The sequence below is a fragment of the Lepisma saccharinum genome, unplaced genomic scaffold (genome assembly GCF_977018435.1).
Source record: "Lepisma saccharinum unplaced genomic scaffold, izLepSacc3.1 HAP1_SCAFFOLD_509, whole genome shotgun sequence".
NCBI classification, from domain to species: domain Eukaryota; kingdom Metazoa; phylum Arthropoda; class Insecta; order Zygentoma; family Lepismatidae; genus Lepisma; species Lepisma saccharinum.
In genome coordinates, this window is record NW_028143194.1 from 189,228 (window position 1) to 197,716 (window position 8,489).

The window sequence follows — 8,489 nt, forward strand, 5'->3', positions numbered from 1 at the left end:
CTATATATAGTACCCGATCGTGATTTTTGGCAAACGGTGTATTCTTGACAAATTTCCATGCAAGAGTAACCTTGTTGAAACTTCCGATCCGCGTGCCACGATAAACGACAATGCTTTTGTTTTGAAGGATACTAGGAAATAACGACTGAAAACTTCCTGAGCACCAACAATGTTATCACAAACTCATTTTCTTTAAAATCTTTTGAGGAAATAATTACGCGTAACTCCTGACACACACAAAACAACAGTTTACAGAATTTAGCAATCTAACTGATAATATTTCAATTAACTGTCACAAGTCACTCAAATACCTGGAAGTTTTCATTCATTGTTGTAGCGTACAAGACAAGCTGGTTATGGGTAAGTTTAAATTTAAAATATTCTTAAAGAAGAGTTGGAAAGTTTTACTGGTTGGAACAGAATTCAAGAAGCTGTATGGTGCAGTTACATATATTATGTCCCATGAGACAACTTTCTGTCCCATGGCCGTTTTCGTTTGTGTAAGACATTGTAAAATTTGTTTTACAGTGTACTATTTTGGATGAGGTGAATCGTCAAAATACTTGAATATAGATAGTTTAACAATTGTGCTTTAGCAGTGGCGTAGATTAGGGGAGCGTAGGGGACAGTGTCCCCGCAGTTTTTTATACTTTTTCTTTGGCCTGCTCAAATACATTCTTCCATTCTTCTCTATTCAACAACACACCTTTCTTCTAGTTTTGGATCTTCATGCACCTTATTTCACTTCTAACGTCGTCTAACCATCTGGTCTTGGGCCTTCCTTGCGATCTTGTACCAAAAGGTCTCCAGTTGTAAATTTGTTTAACAATTCTTCCTTCGGGCATTCTTTCCATGTGACCCAACTAACTCAATCTTTAAGCTTTGACAAATCTTCTTATATTCTTACATTTATTAATACATCAAGTTCTTCGTTTATTTTTATTCGCCATATTCCATTAGACTATCTTGTTGGGCCATATATTTTCCTTAATATCTTTCTTTCAAATATAATCAGTTTCAGAATTATATCTTCCTTGAGCACCCAGGTTTCACAGCCTTATGTAACAACAGGTCTTATTATGGATTCGTACAATCTTAATTTTGTTTTCCTGAAAACTAGGTTAGATTGGAATATATTTTTATTTCCATAATATGATCTGTTTCCAGCTGCAATGCTTCCTTTGATTTCTTCTTCAAATAAATTATTTCCATTTACTATTGACCCGAAGTATTTAATGACTGGACCTGTATCTATACTTGCTTTATGTTCGTTGATATTTCTTCTTGTACACCTCATATATTTTGTCTTATTTTCATTCACTCTTAATCCATATTTCATTGCCTGTTGCTTTAATTTAACAAGTGAGTTAACCACTGATTGCTTAGTTCTTGCAGTAATTACAACGTCATCTGCGTATGCACAGATCTGTCTTAACCTTGTTAAAATGTTGCCTCAAATTTCCATCTTCTGAAATGTTACTTCCATGACTATGCGAAATAAAATTGCTGATAATAGATCTCCTTGTTTTACTCGTCTGTTGATCGCAAACTTCTCACTCAGATCGTAATTTCTGTACTCTGTCTGTAGTATTTTGTAAGGTCAAATTTATTTATCTTATTAGTTTATGCGAGACATTACATTTCTTCAAGCATGTAGTAATTACATTTCTATTTACTGAGTCAAATACTTGCATAAAATCGATAAATATGTTATGCTGTTCGATATTATGTTCAGAACATTTTTTATTTTTTTATTTATTTGACGTAATATAAATAATTGTGGACCTGTTTGGTCTAAATCAGACTTACTATTCACATAATTTAATTTCAGATATTCTATTTTGTTAAAAAATTACAAATATTTTGTATGTGACATTTAGAAACGTATATGTTCTGTAGTTACTGCACTGCAACCTGTCTCCTTTTTTTAAAAAATTGGGCATATGATGCCATGTAACCAATTTCTGTGACAATTCTTATTTATCCAGTGTGCTGAGTATCAGCTTGCCAATTTTGTTCCTTAGCATGTGTCTGTCCTCCATGACTTATTAGTTCCGCTGGGATATTATTTGAATCGAGTGACCTATTCATTTTCAAGGATTTTATGATTTTATTTACCTCATCAAATATTGGAACAGTTATTTCAGTGTCTTCCTCTGGTGTCTCATAAATTGATCTTCATAGAGAAAGTTCTAACAATTTAGTAAATCCTGAAAATACTCTTTCCAACGGAATACTACTTTTCAGCAATAATTCTCCAGATGCGTCTTAACATGCTGTATTTGCATCAGTGTAGTTCCCTACATGCGATTTCACAGCCTTGAAAAATTTTGTTATTTAGTCATTTTGTCTTGTTTCTGCACACATTGTTAGCAATTCTCCTTTTATTCTCATACTCCTCTCAGTTTGCTATAGTTTGTCTTTGTAGACATCTTTGTCTTGCATCATTTTCTGACATATTATCATTTTACATTAATTATAATTATCCAACCATTCATTCCTTGGTTTATGATCTTGCGTTTGTGTTACATCAGTTGCTGTTTTCAGAACGGCTTTTTTTCAATTTTCATTTATACCTTAGTGTCGATAAAAGTTTCTAAATTTTGACTCAGTTGTTTCACAATTACTTTACTGTGTATACGATACTTCTCTTCCATTTTATGTGTTATCCTGGATTCCTTTTTCGTAAAGTTGTTAATTTTTGTTTGATTACTAACTTGACCAAATAACGGTCTGAATCACAATTCAGGCCTCTCATAGTTCTTACATTCTGTATCGTTTCTTTTTTCGATTCATTTACTAGAATGTGGTTCATTTGGTTGATGGTTCTTCCATCTGGGAACACCCAGGTACCTTTGTGTATATCTTTATGCGACAGCATGGTTACATACTTATTCTCTATTGTTATTGGATGTCTCGTGTAATGTACGTTTACCTGTTACTTCACTTAATGCATCCTCTTTTCCTATCTTTGGATTACAATCTCCCAACAGGACTATGAGATCATATCTCTGAGTTTTGTTTTGCACTCTTTGCAGTTCTTCATAAAACCTTTACTTAATGTCATATTCTTTCTCCTCTGTCGGAGCATACACATTTATAAAAGTTACATTACAAAACCTTCCTTTCACTCGAAGTTTGGAAATTCTCTCACTGCACGGTTCAAATCCGAATACATGCTTTACCATTTCTATCTTTACTAGGAATCCTGTTCCATGTTGTCCTGTAGTATGTTTACCACTCCAAAGCACAGATCATTTATATTTTTTGATTTCTCCTTGTCCTTTCCATCTTAGTTCTTGTAATGCAATTATCTGCAATAGGATTTAGCATAGTCATAATGTTGCATGTTCCTACACGGATTGTATCTTTCTGGTTTCTTCTCGTATGCCTAGGTCGTTTTCCATTAATCCATCCGGCATTCTGTAATTGAGCTTTTTTTAGCGAGAGGTTATTTTTATGACACCAGTGCCGGCCTAGTGCTCAACCCTAATTTCTATGGAAGACCAGGGTATTCTGTTAAGTTTCACTCTCTTAGCTAATATCACTCCCTCACACTCATTCGTCTGCTGCATTTACCAGGGGTTATGCGGCTAAGGATGTGGAGGTACAATTTGTTGGTAGTATTGGTAGATGTCATACTAAATGGTGTTCCTCAGTATTTACAGAGTGCACATATTTTCATCTGTACACTCCCTCAGACCATACCAGCCATCGACCTCGGATGAAATTACATGCTAAACATAATTGTATGCTTATTAGATTCAGAAGTAATGCAAATGTTACAGTTTGCGTGAATCTTTCTATCGTTTCTCGAAAATATCGCCACAGTGGGCATATATTCTTGTAAGGAATTCTTGAAAACCGTACATTTTCTACTATGTGAGTTTGGTGTCCATGACATTCTGAATAATGTTGTAATTTGTGAATATAGTTGTCAGAATTGCTGTACAAACTGACTTTGTATTTGTGGTTCGTATTTAAGTATTATATCCCTGGGACAATCTTATTTAAAACATTGCATTTAAAAAAAAATAGGTAGTAAGGCCTCACCTAAATCGAAATCCTGGCTATTGTCCTGCTATAAGTGCACCCAGTGATTTTCTATGGGGGCTTTGTACCAAATGATAAACATTAGTCTGCCAGAACAAAAAAAAGCAAACAGCGGATGAATTGAATGTCCTACAGAAGGGTACAACGACTGATAAATGCTGCTGTGCCATTCCAAACAGTGATTCCTGTTATTTGGAAACCATCCAAGGATGATAAATTTCTCAGTATAAAATCGTGGAAAAAATTAATTTGCTGTATAACAGGGGGAATTCTGACTCCCATAACCTCTCCTTTCGGTTTGCTCATGTGTTCTGCTGATTGCACGCAACGTAGAAATCCGACAGTATTTGGGGAACTGCGAATGTTTCGTCCGTAATTTTCCTACGCACCACCGTAATTTCCCTACGTCCCAAAAGTGTAGGAAGTCTTAACTTCTCTGCGTACAAGCATGCGTAAAGACGGCTAGGGATGAAAGGGCAGGTTGGGACTGGAAGATACCAGCGGAGATAATTGCCGTGCTCTTCCCTCGGCTAAGACCCACAACAACGATAATCCGTGAGGAACCACCACTGAAAGGTCGGTCCCTGGGGAACCCGTTTGTAGAAAGCAGGTAGTACGGGACTACCTGAGCTTGTGCTTGGAAGAACTGGGCTCTGAGGGAAAGGTGAATGGATGAAAATGTACGTCGCAGTGAATGTCTCGGCCGTACTTGCATAAATAAGCAGCGGATTTACCTACTACTGACGTACTAGCCAGAAGTCAATACTACTTCTTCTGTAAAAATGAAACTTCGCAATATCATTAATACAGTATTCAGGCGATGCGTTATGATTTTTAAAAATCCAAATGCTTCCACGCTACATAAAGTATATCTTTGCGTTTAACTGAATCTAGGGAGATTTGTCTCGGTGTTATAAGTGTAGTTGAAGATAAGAGGGATCCGACCAGGCAAGGGGTAGCCGTTTTCAAGAATCATCAGGGCTGGAAGATCACGGTGAAGAGGGAAAAACTCAGAAGTAGTACGTTATAGTATTTCCACACGCAAACCTTGAGAAATATTATAAACAGATGAACCCTAAGGAAAGTGCGCCAGGTGTCACGGATTCGAATCCTAGCGTGGGCATGGGTGTTCTTTGTGCGTGTTCCTTCATCAATTTCATCATGTCATCACTCATCTTCATCTTAGCGATTAGCCAAAGAAGGCAGAGAAACTAAAATAAACAAAATCAATCAATCAACTTTGGAAACTGGTAATGATGGTCAAGGATTTTGTCTTCCTGATCTTGTCTAGGAAAGGTACAGGTTTAAAGACGTGTGTTGCTGGGGAAATAAAACAATTGATTTAGAAGTGGCAGAAACTTAGATAATCAAAAGGAATGTGTATATACAAGGTTTTCAAAATCCTTCCCACATTTAAATTCGCTATAAGTTGTAACGAACAGAGATATTTCAGTGAAATTAGGTTTGTACTTCACAGAAGTCTTTAAACTTTTACTTGACAACAATGCATATCTGTCGTCATCATCGCCCAACCTCCAACAGGGCACAATTCACGCCTATGCATTGCGGCAATCTCGTCCTGAAACCTAGAATGGCTTTACGGCATTGCTCATCCGAAATGGCCCACGATGACTGCATATATATTTGCTTTCAGGTCATCCAGATCTCTTGGCTTTTCCGCGTACACTTCCATCTTGACATATTCCCGCAGCCAAAAGTCACACGGAGTCAGGCCTGGCGATATTGCGGACTATGATGTGGGTACTCTGCGGCCAATCCACCTGGCTCCGAATTCTTGATCCAGGAAGTTTCTAACTGCAAGAGCGAAATGGGGAGGAACACCGTCTTGCTGGAAGTGCATATGATCCTTGATACCAAGTGCAATCAGATGGGGAAGGAAGAACGTCTGCAGTGTTGAGGTCGGTATCGTCCGTCATGAGACCGTCCTCTAAGAAGGAAGGCCCGATTAGGTGATTCGTCGACACAGCGCACCATACATTCAATCCTGGGTTATCCCTCTTGTAAGTTGAAATTCGAGCACCAATACACACGATTACAGCTCTGCATACCACAAAACGCACTGACCTCTCCTGAATCGACTCAATCTTGAAGTTTACCTGATCGCTCGTAGTCACGTGATCCTGTCAACGTGCAGTTTTGTCAGGCAAAACTTTAAAGACTGCTGTGCAGTACAAACTTTAATTCACTGAAATATCTCTGTTCGTTACAAAGTTATAGTGAATTTAAATGTGCAAAGGACATTAGGAATAACCTGTATATAAATGGAATTCCTCTTAGGAATAAGAAAAAAGTATTTACACCCTAATTTTTCGTTTCAGAATGTGCATCGCCTACACCTCCTCTGGATGAAGTTCCTCCAACATACTGCCAAGACTTCAACAGCTGCCCAGCGACGTTCCTATCTTTCATGACAGCCGTGAATCTAGCATTCAGGCAAGAGTGCTTGCGTGGCAACAAAGAGGGATATCCCAACAACCAACGCGATCTGCTGGCGGAATATGACTTCATTGTGGTCGGCGGAGGAACCGCTGGGTCTGTGGTTGCTGCCAGACTCTCCGAGGTCAGGGGCTGGTCGGTGCTCTTAGTAGAAGCAGGAGGAGACGCGAGGCCTGACTCCAATATCCCAGCGATAAGCGACGTGCTGTGGGGAACCCCTTTCGATTGGCAGTTCAAGACGGTCCCGCAGAAGGAGGCGTGTTTGGCAAGCGCTGGAAGAAGATGCGGGTTACCTAAAGGTAAATCCCTTGGTGGAACCTCCACCATCAACGGAATGACGTATCTGAGGGGGAACAGGATGGATTTCGACGACTGGGCCAGGATGGGGAATCCCGGATGGAGCTACAAGGAAGTGTTGCCGTATTTCAAGAAGTCTGAGGACAATAAGGATCCAGAATTTGCCGAAATAGGGTATCACGGTACAGGAGGCTACATCCCAGTCCAGAGGTTTCCATACAAACACCCGCTGGTTGATACTTTGATAGCAGCAGGAAACGAATTAGGTTTACCTGAGAGGGATCTTAACGGGGAGTACCAGATAGGGGTTATGAACGAACAGGCTACACAGTACAATGGCTCCCGGTACAGTACGTCCAGATCTTTCCTCCGTAGTGTCAGGTGTAGACCTAACCTACACATTGCCAAATGTTCGTATGCGATGAAAGTTCTTTTTAGATTCGGAACAAACATAGCTCACGGCGTAGAGTTCATGAGATTTAACACAACTCAAAGGATATACGCAAGGAGGGAGATAATACTCTCAGCTGGTGTGATCAACTCTCCTCAGTTGCTTATGCTTTCAGGTATTGGCCCGAAAGAGCATCTTCAGGAAATGGACATTCCTGTTTTAAAAGATTTGAAAGTGGGTCACAATCTACAAGATCAATTTTGTCTTATGAAAGGTGTTCAGGTGATGACCGATCTTCCGAAAATTGAAGTGGAAACGGAGGAAAATTACAGGACATATCAAGAATCAAGACAAGGTCCTCTCGCAGGAAGAGGATTGCCTCAGGTACCTCTGTTTGCTAAGGTCTTGGACGAGACAGGTCCGTCAGACGTTCCAGATATTCAGTTGTTTTTCGCTCCAGTAAATGGTGAGGACAGTAACTACAAAATGGGTCCGGGAGTAAACACCGAGACTAGCGACACTAATGAAGGTATACAGATTCAACAAATTAATCTCGTTGCAAAAAGCATTGGGATCATTGAACTAAAGAGCAAGAATCCTTTTGAATATCCCCTAATTGATCCCAAATACCTGTCACACCCCGATGACATTAAGCTTCTACTAGCTTCGATCAGATACACGGAGAAGTTCATAAACACTACCGCCATGAGATCAGTCGGTGCAAAGTTGAATACCACTGCAATGCCAGGGTGCACACAATACGAATTCGGATCAGATGAATATTGGATTTGCATATTGAGGCAGTATTCCGGAACATCATGCCACACGGTGGGCACATGCAAAATGGGGCCTGCCTCAGATAAGAGTGCTGTTGTTGATAGCAAGCTAAGAGTGCACGGGGTACGCAACTTAAGAGTGATTGATGCATCCATAATGCCTGTGGTTGTAAGAGGAAATACTCAGGCTGCCACTATAATGATAGGTGAAAAGGGAGCTGATATGATAAAGGAGAGTTGAATTTTTTAGAGTACCATACAACAGTTTAAGTAATTAGAATTACGTACCTAAATTAATAATGAGCATATTGACATTTGCGGGTTTAGAAATTAAATTAATTTGAATGTACATAGTGTGGCAGAAGTACCCCGAGATTATATTACATATTATTACCCCTATATATATATATATATATATATAATATATTTATATATATTATAACATGTATTTATCTATTTCCATTGTAACATATATTGTTACGATATTGCGAGCGAACAATATCAACAAACAACAA

The 8,489-nt window shown here is 38.9% G+C and overlaps 1 pseudogene; it reads left to right on the forward strand.

Annotated features, from left to right (window-relative positions):
* The first annotated feature begins 356 nt into the window (after positions 1–356).
* On the forward strand, positions 357–8,215 carry LOC145982978 (glucose dehydrogenase [FAD, quinone] pseudogene; annotated as a pseudogene).
* Positions 8,216–8,489: the final 274 nt, after the last annotated feature.